The following is a 14,108-nucleotide window of genomic DNA, read 5'->3' on the forward strand; positions in this document are numbered from 1 at the left end:
TTCTGGAGTCGTTCAGCGGCGACAGGCAAGACGTCTAAATGTGGAACCAAATGAGACCCAGACATGGAAGCGAACCCAAAATTAGCACAGAGCAATTTTCTCCGAGGCGGTTCGAGCGAAACAGTGCCACCCTGTAAGTGTGCGGAGCTTCTGAGGAGATACACCGTGCTATTACATTCAGCGAGTCTGATGAGGCTCCAGTGGAGGGCTGTTATGTATAGCTGTTAAGACACGCATTCCTGCCGCTGACAGGCACATACAGGCAAAAACACAGGTCTGAGATCAACATCAGCAACAGACAAAACCTATACAGTCTAAATGTAGGAAGGGCGGGAGATGATGTTGTGACTGGGGCATTTCATGATGCTGAACATTGTGACTATAGCTCTATAATTGGTTTTATTGTGTCCCGAACATTAAAATAAAGAAGACATATCTTCTTTTAGATCTGTTATGGGCCTGTTGCTGCGTAGAAAGCCATAAATAACACTGACCTTCAACTACTATCATTCTCACATACAGCTCCTCAGGATAATGTCTAGACAAAAAGCAACTCAACTTTCCAAATGCCATGCACCTAATTTCGAAGTTAGGATTATTTGTCGCGATAATCCAAGTAATTATTGATCTGCATTTTTGTATTTAAGAACAACCTCCTGGGTATCTCCCATTGAAAATTAATAAAAAGACAGAATCAGTTCAAACTGCCATAGTGTCAGGATACAAAAAGGATGGATGTAGAAACTGCACTAGAGAGGCCACAGGCAGGAGGGAGTGGTGAGCAGAAAACAAATGAGGAGGAGAGGGATCAGAGCAGCGCAGGGCTCGGTGTGAGCCAAGTCTGTCACCATCTGGCTACCGTGTGTGTGTGTGTGTCCATCTGTTTCTGTGTGGTTAAGACTGTCTGTAGGGACACACCCACATACTGTACTTGACCGCCCACACACATGCACACTTTCAAGCTACCCAGGCCTCTAGAAACAACTGATATCTGACTATTTCCCGTCAGTTCGTCTGCAGACGGACGCGACCCGGCTGAGTGACAGCTGAGTGACGTCCTCGCGTGCATGTTGTGACAGAGACGACTCGGAGCGTGACTGGCAGGTGCCACAAAGCTCGAGGATCTCTGGAGTTTGGACGAGATCCAGATCTGCGGCGTGATCTGGTTTAACTGAGGTTAAGAGGGGCGAGGAGGAGGTGGGAGAAAAGAATCTGAATTTAACGCAGATTAAAAAGCAGGGAAGGAGACAGAATTCTTTTTGTTTTAGACAGAATAAGAAATCTCTCTATTTTTTCTTCAACTGACATAATTTTAAATATTGTGTTTTAAATTGGACATTTATCTTCAGAGAAAGAACATATGTTAAAGCCATTCTGTTATCACACATGGATTTTTGTGTTTACGTACCAACCACGTTTTTGAGCCGAGAAAGGAGGAGAATGACATTAAAGCCCCAAAAAACGAGAAGGGAAAGAAATCTGTGTGTTTTGGAAACAGCTCGTCTTACACAAAAGGCCGCGGCTGAATTCCAAGTGTGTTTTTGGAAAAAGCAATTTCCTTCAATTTCATCAAATCCTTCTCCGGTAAAGACAGCGGGCCTGTGTGAATGCATTAGGGAGATATCTCCTATCACACTTAAGTTATGTAAGACGGTGGAATGCAGAGGGGAATGTCCTTGAGGGAACAGAGGTGAAATCTTGAAATATCAAAACCAGTTACAATAACAGAGGGTCCTCCATCACTTGAGGTGTCACTGTACAGGTGATATATCTTCTTACAGACTTGTGCCACATTCTTTGTTTCGTGTAAGATGCCCTGGTCTGGAGCAAATGAGCAAATTATATTGTTGATATTGTTTAATGAAAAGAAAACAGGGACCAGTGGTACACGCGTCAAATCTACACTGTGAGGATACCCGAGAAAAAGAAAAAGCTTTAATGAAGAAGGGAGGAAAGCAGTGTCCCAATCCTGGTCAAAACCATTAGGGGTGGTCAGATTCAGCATTTACATTTGCTGTGCCGTTATTTTACAGGCTATGTTAGTCTAATGGTTTTACTTTAAATCAAGAGTGATACACTCTCTCTAGAAAGAAAATGACTTTAAGGAGAACCAAGTGTTTACAAACTGGTAATAGGCACAGAGGCAGACTGAAAAAAACGCCGGTTGCTAAGGAGGTTCTTTCAGGAGGAAGTAGTTTCCTGTTGTCTGAGATAACATTTCAGTTATAGCCACCATCGTCAGCCACGGCCAAAGGCAGTGGAGGATACCATCCTTAGACTTCTGTCACATTTCCACAGAGGATATGATACAAACTGTGTGATGACCAAAAAGCAGCCAGTTGTTTCAGTTCCTGATTTCTTTTCTCTTCCCGTCTAACACCAGAGTTAACACATACAGTACAACAAGCAGTGGTGCTCCCCAAATGAAAGTGGCACTCAAAATGGAAAATCCCGGCCTGTTCTCGTGATCTGCTCCGATCTTGGCAGCAGTGGAAATTGACACTCGGTCGAGGTCAAACATGATATCCATATATATAGGTTTTGTTTATAATAAAAATTATGGAATAAAAATAGGCTTGGTGTCACACTTGCTGGTGCAGGGATGCCGGGAAAGTGTTAATGACAAAGCACCACAGGGAAATCTCCCCAGCGAGGTTTACATTTTTAAGAGTTTGAGCGTCTAAAAATAAGCGCTGTGTGCGAGCTTCGAGATCTTTCAGCTGAACAGAGGAGACAAGGCCTGTTGACCCCGGACCGGGGTCTTTTCAGTTCAAATCACAATCGCCTCATTCAGCGGCTTCCATCAATGAGCCTTTCTTAGTCGGCCAAAACACAGACGGATATAGTGTCTTATCTAGATGTGGAATGAGGCTTTGGGAATTTCATATGCATACAGTGAAGCGTTCATCGGCATGTGCACTCGCATGCAGACGCAGAATAAAAGAGCCTGAAAAAGAATTTCCAGCTCCAGACAGTTAAAGCAACCTGCAAAGGGCAAGGTCGCATCCATAAAGGCAGGATCCAGTTTCACACAGCTGTCCTGTTGGGCCTTACACCAAACACAGCTCTTATATATGTTTTAAAGATAATTAGAGGGCTAGCAGGTCCAGCAGGGAGCCTTAATGACCGACTGTTCGGCAGTGAACTGTGCCGGAGTCTGGCTTCAAGATCTAACACAATAGGAGGACAAGAGGAGACTCCAGACGTGGGAGAAGGAACATTAAATCCATTTGAAACCATTCAATTCAAATGTTCTTGCTTGTGACAAAGCTAATGAGGAAAACACAAGATGCTGTTATTGATGGGACAATACAGAGCCTTTTTCCAGCTAGTGAGTCAGAAAAGAAAAGAAATAAATAAATAAATTAAAAAAGCATGAGGCCCTTTTTGCTGCAGCAGCTGTATCAACTGCTTCCTCTTCCTGTTTACTTTTCATAACATGACTCATGCCCTCAGATTTACAGTGGTGGCCCCTGAACGAAACCTGTGTCCAGAGGCTGTGTGTGTGTCACAGCAACAAAATAAAAAATATCCAACATGGTCGGCTGGAAATTTGATTGTGGATCCCGCAGGTAGAGAAAGCCAGAATCTATCAGAAACAGCTCAGAAGGTAAGTCATGAAACTGTATTTACCACCCTCTGTTTTTTTTACTTTGGATCATCCCCAGTGTCACTCCATCCCCTGTCTAGCATCCAGACTCCATTTCAGCTCTTTGCCTATCAGGGGCACTTGCCAGTAATCCGTCAGCGAGTCTGTTTACTCATCAGAGTGCGTCTCTGCCAAGCCCACCCCCCATCACTGTTACACAGCAAAGCCGTCCGCCAGCAAAAACACACACACACAGAATCCAGCAAACACACTTCCTCCAGACGTCTCTCTTGCTGCGACGTCTGCGTCCAGCTCGTTCTGACCCCGGAGGCCTGCAGCTGAGAAAACCTCCATATTTTTCCCTTCACTTCTCTTTAATCCTTTTTTCTTCTTACGGCTTTTCTGTGGCTCCCTTTATGTCGGAGATGAACAGTTAATGAAAATGCATAAATTACAGTCATAAACCTCTCGAGCTAGTCGGCCGTTGATAAAGTGGTCCCTTTGTGAGACCGTACAAACTGTATCTCACACTCATACTTGATGTCAGTTTTTACATTTACCATCTAAAAGTCTACGTGGATATATTTTACTTATTCATTATATTGTTTATCTTCCAGTATTTCCTTCTCTCTCTCCGCTGATCCCGTCTTCCCCTGCAAACCCATGGCCAAGGAAAACATTCTCACCATCTGTGGTGGTGCGCTGAGGGTTTACAGAGAAAGCCCAGAGCGCCGCTGATGCAAATGACCTGTGAAATACACCCCCCAAAAAATGACCAGACTTTTTTTAAGATTTTCTTATAAAATTTTACTAAATAAGGCCACTGGGCTGATCTGAACGACTGCAGACTCCAACCAAGGCTTATCATACTCTTGGCAGAAATGTGTTTTTCAGAATAACTCATTACTCCACACATGCAGGAAACAAAAGAAAGCGTCTTGAAGGGAATTGGCATGAAGTAAAAAGGGTGTTTGAAGGGTACTGCTGGTCTGGTCTGCAGCACTCGGACTTATGTCAACAGGGATAGAAACCAGATGGGTGAGACTGACGATAAGAGCTCTCCACGGGGGGGGGAAGACAGGGGTAAATAAATAAAAAAGTAAAGAACACCTCAGAGCTGTTGAGTTTCTTCCCTCGGCCTCCTGCTAGGAATTCCAGCATGGGGTCTTTGCAGCTCAGCTCAGGAAATCCATCAATTAGTCAAAACTCGAGACTTAAAACAACTATCAGATATATTTGAGAAAAGAAATAACAAACGTAGCCAGTGAGATACATGGAAAGTTGAGGACAAAGAGCTATTGATACTTGTTTATTTTCTCTGGTGAAACTGATCATAGAAATATGAGGAGAGCATGCTGTGTCCTGTTGCTAAACTTCAGGCCAATGGGACAAAAATCAACAGAGAGGACGCAGCTTGAGTTGGGGTGACGTGCAATCGGAAGATGCTTTTTTTCTTCTATCTCTGTGTCAGTATGCAACACCGGCATTTTGTCCAATCTCCTCACAAGCTGCTGGAACGATTACAAAACGAGGCAGATCGGGGGGTTGTTCCCTGAGGCGACGTTTTACAGGACAAAGCACAGAGCAGTCGATGGAGTCTGCTTTAGTAGTGTCATGTTAAGAGTCACTGCATTGGTGCGAGATCTTCAGCTTTGGAATTAAGGGAGCTGCTTAATGACAAACGACAAAGATCCCCCCACCCCCATCGTGCACTGGTAAACCCGGCTGCCGCTCCACTAATGTCACAGAGAAGAAAATGCCAGTGAGTTTTCCCCAAGTGCACCTTCTTCAATGATGAATATATAAAGTGGTGCAGCTTTATTGCAGCTGCATCCACCGATTGGTGAAATATTTGGGATGTACTTTTGAGAAGGTTTTTAATTATACTTCTTGAATTGTTCCACTTTGGGGCATTTTTTGGAAAGATCCTGCATCATCCTGGTATGAGGTTAAAGAATGCCACTGGCCTGGAAACTACGATTTCCCCTCAAGAAGAAAAAAAAAAAGAGAGGAACACGAAATACCACTAAGCAGTGGGACAGCTGGGCGAGGCTTCCTCCCTCCTCGACTGCCCACCAATCACATTCTCTCTATAAGATTAGGTTAAATGGCTTAACCCAGTGGCCGGTTCGTCCATGCTGCCAGAAGGGAAAGGATTCAGGGTTCACGCACACCACACACACACACACACACACACACACACACACACACATATGCCTAACTGGACTGGTGAATACACAGCAGGTTGGCAGAACACCTGCTATAGCGTTCTGCAGTGACAGCGAAGGTGCAGTGGGAAATCAAACTGGCAACACCCCTGATGCAGGATGATGAAAATGCCTACAGGCTGCGATGAAGACCACAGTGTGTCTCAGTGTGTCTCACTTTGCAAGTGTGTGTGTGTGTGTGTCTGCATGTTACGGCTCAGTGCACAGTTGAGGCAGACAATTAAATTGAGCATCAGAGGGGAATACATGCTCAGTGTTGTACCATTAAAAAAAGCAATTAGTGTCTTGGGTAGGATGGTGGCGGGGACGTTTGTACTACGCCTCGTGAAATAATGACTGTAAATTTCACAGCACACAACTGCTTTGTCCCCTCAAAGCATCTGGCGCTCCAGCGAGAGAGACGGGCCGATAAAATGCAAACGGTCGACCAAATGCTGCAGGCTTTTATCTTAAGTGTGTGACAGTATGTCACTGTGAGTGGCTCCATTTCTCCCTCTCTGCATCACAAGTCAGTCAAACCTCAACCTGCAGACGTGATGTCACTATTTCCCATGTCTACTGCTAATGAACGTCCATAGATCTTCACCGTGAACCCAAGTGTACAAGCCTTTAAAATGTGCTGATTTGCCCAAATGTAAACAAGCATGGTACACACGCCCACACTACAAGAAACTAATAGAAAAACACACACTAGGATATTATTAAGATTATTGGTCCAGAGGCAGGGCCGGACCATCTCACACATCTCTCGTGTGACCTCATGGAGAAGCAGACGGAGAGGGCGTGGCGCAACAACTTGCTCTAATGTCAATAAACAAAAGTAGACGGCCAAGCGATGTGGTCAACACCGGTTATCTGATTTTGAGATTTTAACGCTAGCTGACATTAGCCTCAGAATATTATCCGATGAACATTCGCCTGCTCTGGTCTCTCGGTCTCGCTCACTGGCTGTGATTTGATCATCCTGGTATCAAATCGTAAAATATCCGGCAGGTTTGAGAAATATCAGGGCGGCCCTGATGATTCTGTGGGCATCTCATGAGGTTTAAAGAAGGGCTCTGTAACCCCTCACACTACCAGATAATCTGGGCCGAACATCGCCAAAGACCAAGGTTCCAGACCAGATTTATACGCCGGTCCAAAATCTCCCATAGATGTTTAACCGGGCTGAGATCTGGTAAAGGTCACAGTGTGACTCACATCAATTTCAGTCTCGTGGAACCTTTGAGTAAACCCTCGTGACCTTTGGGTGGCGGCAGTAACATCCTGTGTCTCCTTTAATTCCTCACGTCTGCAGATTAAAACTGATGGATGAACAGATGACGCACAAATGTTTGACAATGCAGATAAAGACAAGCTTAATCAGTATTAATGGTGTAGATACCTAAGCCTGGATTGTGTTGCTGTTGGTGTTGATGAAACAGATGATTTACAATGGAAAAACTAAGCCTGCATTGAACATGTTTGCTGTGCCTTAATGAGGAGACACAGATGATTTACAAGTTATCAACAACACTTATTTGTTCCAATATCCCAAAAAGCTTCAGTGCATTTCAAAGTGGATATGACAGTGTTATTAAAGCATGTCCATCAGCACTAACACAAACAAACACACACAGCCATAAACATTTAACTGGAAATGAATCAGTCAATCAGCTTCAATCAACTTCAAATGAAATGCTCCCAAAAACCGATGTGCTTAAAAACAACACTTCAATCACAGCCGAAGTCAGAAGAGTGTTGATAGCGATTCATCAGGGAGCACAGTGCTGGAAACTCCCAGCCTGAGATGTAAAGGAACAGTCTATTATGATGGGGTTGTCTTTCAGCACTGCAAGTATGATGAGATTTAAGCATGACGAAATCGTTTGCCGGGAAGAGAAAGAGAGAGAGAGAGAGAGGCATGGAGTCTGAGGCTTATAATAAAGAGTAGGAGAGGAAAGAACACGAAAGTTGAGAAAGGGTGAAAACTTTTTCTCCAAAATGTCACATTTGAGCCCGCATTCCTCCGCTCGTTTCTCGGAGAAACACGCAGCAGGGGAGATGCCATAGAATTCCACTGAGGCTTCTGGAAAACATCCAGAGGGAGCGAGGAAGGAGATTAAGAAACACTCCACCTATTGAAAGAAGACCGAGCGCTGTGTGCTCCCACAGACTCACTCAAGCAATGTCCAAATGCTGAGGAGAGAAGTTACACAGCTCGGTCCAGAGCTGCGTCAGAGACTGAATGAAGCAGCTCAGGGGTCTTTTATATCTAAATCTAATAGATTGGTTTTTAAACTCCTTTTTCCCTCTTGTGGAGTTCTTTTCTGGTTCCCATACCAAGGACGATGGACTCCCATGAGGAATCTCTTAATTCCAGATCAACATGCAACCTAAAGGGTAAAAAACAAATAAAACTAGAAGAAGGGCACCCAGGGAATGCATACCTCCACCAAGGCCCAACAGTCCCCTTATTAAACTACACTTAAATCCACTAGATTTGTATTTGGATCCGCACCAAATTGCTCGAACTCATAGATTTCAGTACCTGAAACAAATCCTGAATACAGACCAAAATTTAAAGGGTTCTTCCCTGACCCATACACCAAGTTCTATTGTAATCCGTCCAGTAGTTTTCGTGTAATCCTGCTAACTTCGAAAACATAAATTCTTTGGCATGAAAAATGGCCGCCACATTTGCCTGCATTGCTCTTATTTGATTCTGGAATAAACAATGTGTTCCTGGGGAGAAGTCATGCTCCCCCTCCTCTCCCTCAGCTGTGACTTTATCACCTATACCGAGGGAAAACCCTGACACGAGCTAAATACTCTCCGGCATCATGGAGGGAAGATTTACGGCTGCAGCTACAGCTGGATCGAGGCGCCCGCAAACATTTGTCGAGCTCACGCCAAGAGAAATCAGAGTAAAAGGTTCATTTTATGTTACTTTGTACAAACTTGGCTCCCCCCTAAAAGCTCCACTTTGACAAATTGGGCTTCGGTTTCCAGGTAGAGGAGGCCGAACAATCAAAAGCCTCATTATACAGCAAATTTGATCTGATTTGGAGAAACAGTACAGCGCTGCTGCCTGAAGCTCCGTACTGAGTCCAACAGCAACACGTGTCATTGAATACACCGTACAGCTTCTGTTTTTCAACCTCAGCCAGATTCATTTGTTAAATTCGGAGCTGGATAACTGCCAGGGTGTCTGGTGGTGGTGATAAAACCCACCAGCCAGCAGAGGTTTTACCACATGGTGAAAGGGAGGGTGAGATATTATTATTGTAGCGCCACAGCTCCAATCGAACACAGGAAATAATCAATATCCCACTGGTGAGAACATAATGACAAGGGAAATTTGCAAAAGCAATAGTGAGAGTTTCACCACAATCACAGCCCCAGCTCCAAACACAGACTCGTAATCCACAAATTAAAACGTCCAAATTGTAAGGGGTGGTTTTGTGTAGAGGAGGTACAGCGATTACCCTGAATGGGGCCCAGCTCTTCCATTATTGGCCTCCTCAGTGGGGACCTCATTCACAGCAGTCACACAAAAATCCCTTCTACAGCCAAGCAGAGCGGACAGTGTTTGCTCATTCACCGGCTTCTGTGGGAGTCGGATGTGTGTCTGTATGCATCTTTCTCTCCCTCCCGAGCCCCGCAATCCCTCTTTTTCTCCATCGCAGCGAGTGAAACACTTCTCTTTTTCCTCAGTGGGGCCCACTTTGTTTCTTTCCCACCCCCAGCTAGCTCCCTTTCAGAAACAACCCCTCGGGAATCGGCCTCCTTCCGAAATAGTCTTCCACTTACTGGGTAATAACCTCTCTGTCTTGTCCCCTCATTCCCTCCTTCCTAGCTCAGAGGCAGCTCCGTCTGCGGCCCCGTCTTTGAACTCGGCACGTCTAAATGCTTCCACGTGGCTCCATGTGCACACACCCACCCTAAAAGCCAGGTTACAAAAGGCATGCTTCTACTGAAACCATGTAACACCAGAGTGTGACACAGCATGGGGAGAGGACTGACAACCAAAAATCCAATTCTCACTTCTTTAAAATTTGTTTTTCTTTTTACTTTAACAGTACCGAATTGCTCCTTTCCTTTGCTTCACGGGGCAGGTCAAAGTTTGGGGTCAACTTCATAGAGCTAAATAATAACAAGTAGCTGAGAGGAAACTCAGTCCACAGTTAGAACTCCCTCTCTGAGGTCTCTGACCACAGGAATGAGACAGTGGATGCCAATGATTACATAATACAGAACTGAGCCTCTGTGTGCAGGCATGCTGCATCCACATGTTCCTCAAACCTGCGGTCGGGACACCACAGACAGAGAACATTTCTAATTCAGATATTTTGACATTTGTGTACGATTGGCTCGTTGCTTTGAGCCTCTTAGTCACCATGGCTACACTGGTCAAAACTTTGCATCCATGCACTGCGCAGTTTGTGGTGATTACGGAGGCCGATTTTAATTCAAGCAATTCAATCGTTGCCTTCATGGAGACGTAGAGGAAAACAGGCTGTCCACTGAAATGACAACCGCTGGCAGATTATATCGGCCGGAGGTGGCAGGCTAACAGAGGCTAACCCCCTGAAAACAGCATCATGATCATAAATTGTATATAGAGATGGATGACGTGTCTCCACTTCCTCCAACTATCCAACTCTGCATCACCCGCGTATTTAAATGATTAAAAAAAAACAATGCATCATTTATTCATGCTCGGCTACGAGAGAGAGAGTGGGGGGAGGGATATTGCATCTGCAGATCTAATAAAATATGTATTTTAATAGGACTATCTTTAACTCGTCTTAAAAGTCCATCTTAGCATGCACGCATTGGAGATATATTCTGGCACATGGAGCTATAAACCTACATATTCATGTAACGTGGATTTATGTGGCCCTCGTGAGTTCATAATATAAACAGTATCAATATATGTTATGGTGTGTTACAGCACTGGACTGAGCTGGGACTGGGAGGGAGAGGTGGGTTAACCCACAGAGCAGCTCTCTGTGGATGATGATGAATGAGGCCTGACAAACGCTACTGTTAGTAGTGTAGGTGTTCCAGGAGGAGAGGAGAGGAGAGGAGAGGAGAGGAGAGGAGAGGAGAGGAGAGGAGAGGAGAGGAGAGGAGAGGAGAGGAGAGGAGAGGAGAGGAGAGGAGAGGAGAGGAGAGGAGAGGAGAGGAGAGGAGAGGAGAGGAGAGGAGAGAAGAGGAGAGGAGAGGAGAGGAAGAGAGCAGAGGTTTTCAAGTTCCTGTATTGGAGCATTCCAGAGAAAACAGAAGTCACTCGAAACCATCGCTTAAAAAGCAATATTTAACAAAACCAATCAATCAGTAAATTTCTCTAATTAAAAATTAATCACCAGTTCCCCCTGTCCCCCACTGAACTTAAATACCTCCCAGGAGAGGAGAGGAGATGAGGAGTGGAAAGGAGAGGAGGAGGAAGAGAGGGGAGGAAAGAAGAAGACGAGAAGAGGAGAAAGAGAGAGAAAATGGAAAGGAGACAGAGAAGGGGAAGATCACAAACCCAGTATTTCAGCCTCACCCTGAAATAACAACGTTACACTGTCTTTAACCATCACCTCTACCCACACATCCAAATCATGACAAGTTATAGCTGTCAGTACTGTCAGTACTCCTGCCAACTCTAGACAACCAACAGACACATGATCATACTTCGGCTCCGAGCTTCTAAAGCCCATTTTCTTTATCTAGTATCATTCTTTAGTTCTCCTTCCGTCTCCTTACCCTCTCTCTCTCGTGAAAGAGAGCAGCTCTGGAGACAAGAGGGGAAATAATTCAATCTCAGCTTCAGGGCAAAATTCTTGAGAGGACCAAATGCAAACATCCCCAACTTTCATTTGAGCACTTGAGTTGACTGGTGAAAGTTTAAAAACAACTTTATGAGTCAGTCTGCACCAAATTGGGACTGTCTGGTTCTGTGCGCACTAATTCACTAATGGGAGGGCTGCACTAAAAACTAATTTCTCCAGCTCTTGTCGGGGCCAAACAGCCGAGGTCTCTGTGGTGGAGGCACAACAATGAGGCAGTCATACCTCTGCTGTGGAGGAGGGATGAGACGCTGTTTAACCCACATGAGCGCTTCTAACAGAGCAGAATGATCTGGCTTCAAAACATTGACTTGCAAAATTACAAGTTCAGGCTGAAGCTGCTTTCAGACATGCAAGTCTGGATATTTTCAAGAAATTTTCCGGAGGGGCTGAATGACAACGGAAATGTCAGTCAGTTGAACTTTTCCTACCAGCCCCATTAGTAAAAATGTCTGAGTGAGCTCACGTGAGAACAGATCAGGACATTTTCCAGCGGACAAGTTGACATGTCGATGACCTTAATATGTGACAGCCACAAAACTGGAAGATGTCATTGAAATTCTAGAGGTTTTGGCGATAAGGACTGGCAATAAGTAAAAAACACAAGATTCCTGTCTATCCCTGGCCTGAATGTTCATCCTGTTGTTTGAACCTGTCTGATCTGGACAATTTTCTGCTGTCTTCTTCATATGTGTCCCAATTCTCTGGACATTTCCCAGAGTTCAGCTATTAAAAAAGCCAAATTCAAATGTTGATCTTGAAGAAATTTGAAAGAAAATGGGTCTTTGTCTGAATCCACTGCTCCTTTTGAAAAAGGTGCAACCGACTCACTATCTCCCTTTCTCAGCCCTTTCATATCTGCTCCTTCCACGTGTATCATTTACTCGCGAGGCAACCAGCAGCACAAAGGCCCATCCATTTGAAATGTCAACTGCTTTACATTGTACCCCAGTGAGTGAATGTGTGTGTGTGTGTGAGCATAATTGTGGCAGGGGACTTGTAGCTCATCTATCACAGGCCTTGGGGGACTGCTAGTCCATCAAATGATGTCGTCTGTAAAGCGCTTCCATCATGCTAATCCTCGTAACCCTCCCCCCTGTGGTCCTGAATCGCTCCCTAGCTCACTTTTAGACAAAAACACACACAAAAGGTCAGGAGCCATGCAGATCATAAAGCCACAATCCAATCATGCAGCAGAAAACCCTCTCAGTGATCTGGCTGCACATCTCACACACCCACGCCTCTCACACACACCCCTTTCCACTCTGTCCTTCCCCTGACGTCCACTGAGGAAGTCAATCTTGATGTGGACATACTGGATGGTCTTGCTGGGATTAAGGTCAACATGCTCGACAAGACGTGAAAAAAGTAATAACCAATCAGACTCCACTGATTGAAAGATAGATGGGGTAGAAAAAGGGACAGCGTTCTCCTTTTCTATTATATCACCTGAGAGGCAGGACAGAGACGATGGAAATGCGATGGGAGAGTGAAAGCACTGTCAGGGCACATGTGGCTCCATATGCAGGTCTTAATCATGACATCAAGTATTATACATATATGCTTCAGCTGAACCGGTGATTCATCTCAAGCGAGGGAAGGTCTATGGGGGGGCAGATTTAACTGATCTCCGGGGAGCAGGCAGCAGGTCTTCATCTTTGTCATCGGGCGAGTCACAGAAAATAATTGAATTACAGCTGCAGAGACACCACAGACGACCATAAGAGAATAAGATGTGTTCAAATAAAAAATAAATAAAAAAATCCACTGTCTGCAGATCTGGAAGGAACACAATGCGAGATATTGAATTAACTCTCTATCTATCTTTTTTGTGTTTTGCTTCAAATCCAGTATTACTGCATGTTGTAATGTTTGTCGCTAAAGCACATTCAATCCTATTGAAGAAACCCAACTCTAAATTAAATTATTTATTGCTGGTTTTTACAAAGTGTTGGTTAATAAGAAGTAAATAATAGAAAATAGATCCTTATAATTCATTGTAGGGATCTATTTTCAGCTGTGGATTAATACAAATTTGGTGCAGACAGAGTATTCTCCAGCAGCAGCAATGACTTAAAATGAACTGCATGGAAAAGCATGTCGCCCAGTGCAGCATTGTTTGGATATTAATAAGCTGTATCATTCTTTAGCTAAATGGACAATCATTGTTTTTCCGTCTGTGATGAAATTTGTGGACAGTAAAACAAACATAATCCTGCCACTTTCACTAGAGGAAATTACCCCGACAATGCAACATTCTATTTGGGTTTGGAAGATTACTGACTGTTGTAAGAGGGGATGGGAAAGCCATTATCATTTTCTCCTCACTTTTGTCCCTCTAAATTAGTTTAAAACCCGTCTTCTACTCAAACAAGTGCAGTCACTTGTTCCTTTCCTCCAACCACACAAACCAAAATGGTTTCCTTTGGAATCTCCCCTTCAAATCGCAGATGCCTTGACCTAAACCTCAAC

At 44.4% G+C, this 14,108-nt stretch overlaps 1 protein-coding gene across 1 annotated transcript in view; it reads right to left on the reverse strand.

Annotated features, from left to right (window-relative positions):
- farp1 (FERM, RhoGEF (ARHGEF) and pleckstrin domain protein 1 (chondrocyte-derived)) overlaps window positions 1-14,108 on the reverse strand; it is a 44,346-nt gene that overhangs the window by 23,448 nt on the left and 6,790 nt on the right. The gene's annotated exons all lie outside the window — the stretch shown is intronic.

The sequence above is a fragment of the Limanda limanda genome, chromosome 23 (genome assembly GCF_963576545.1).
Source record: "Limanda limanda chromosome 23, fLimLim1.1, whole genome shotgun sequence".
Taxonomy (NCBI): domain Eukaryota; kingdom Metazoa; phylum Chordata; class Actinopteri; order Pleuronectiformes; family Pleuronectidae; genus Limanda; species Limanda limanda.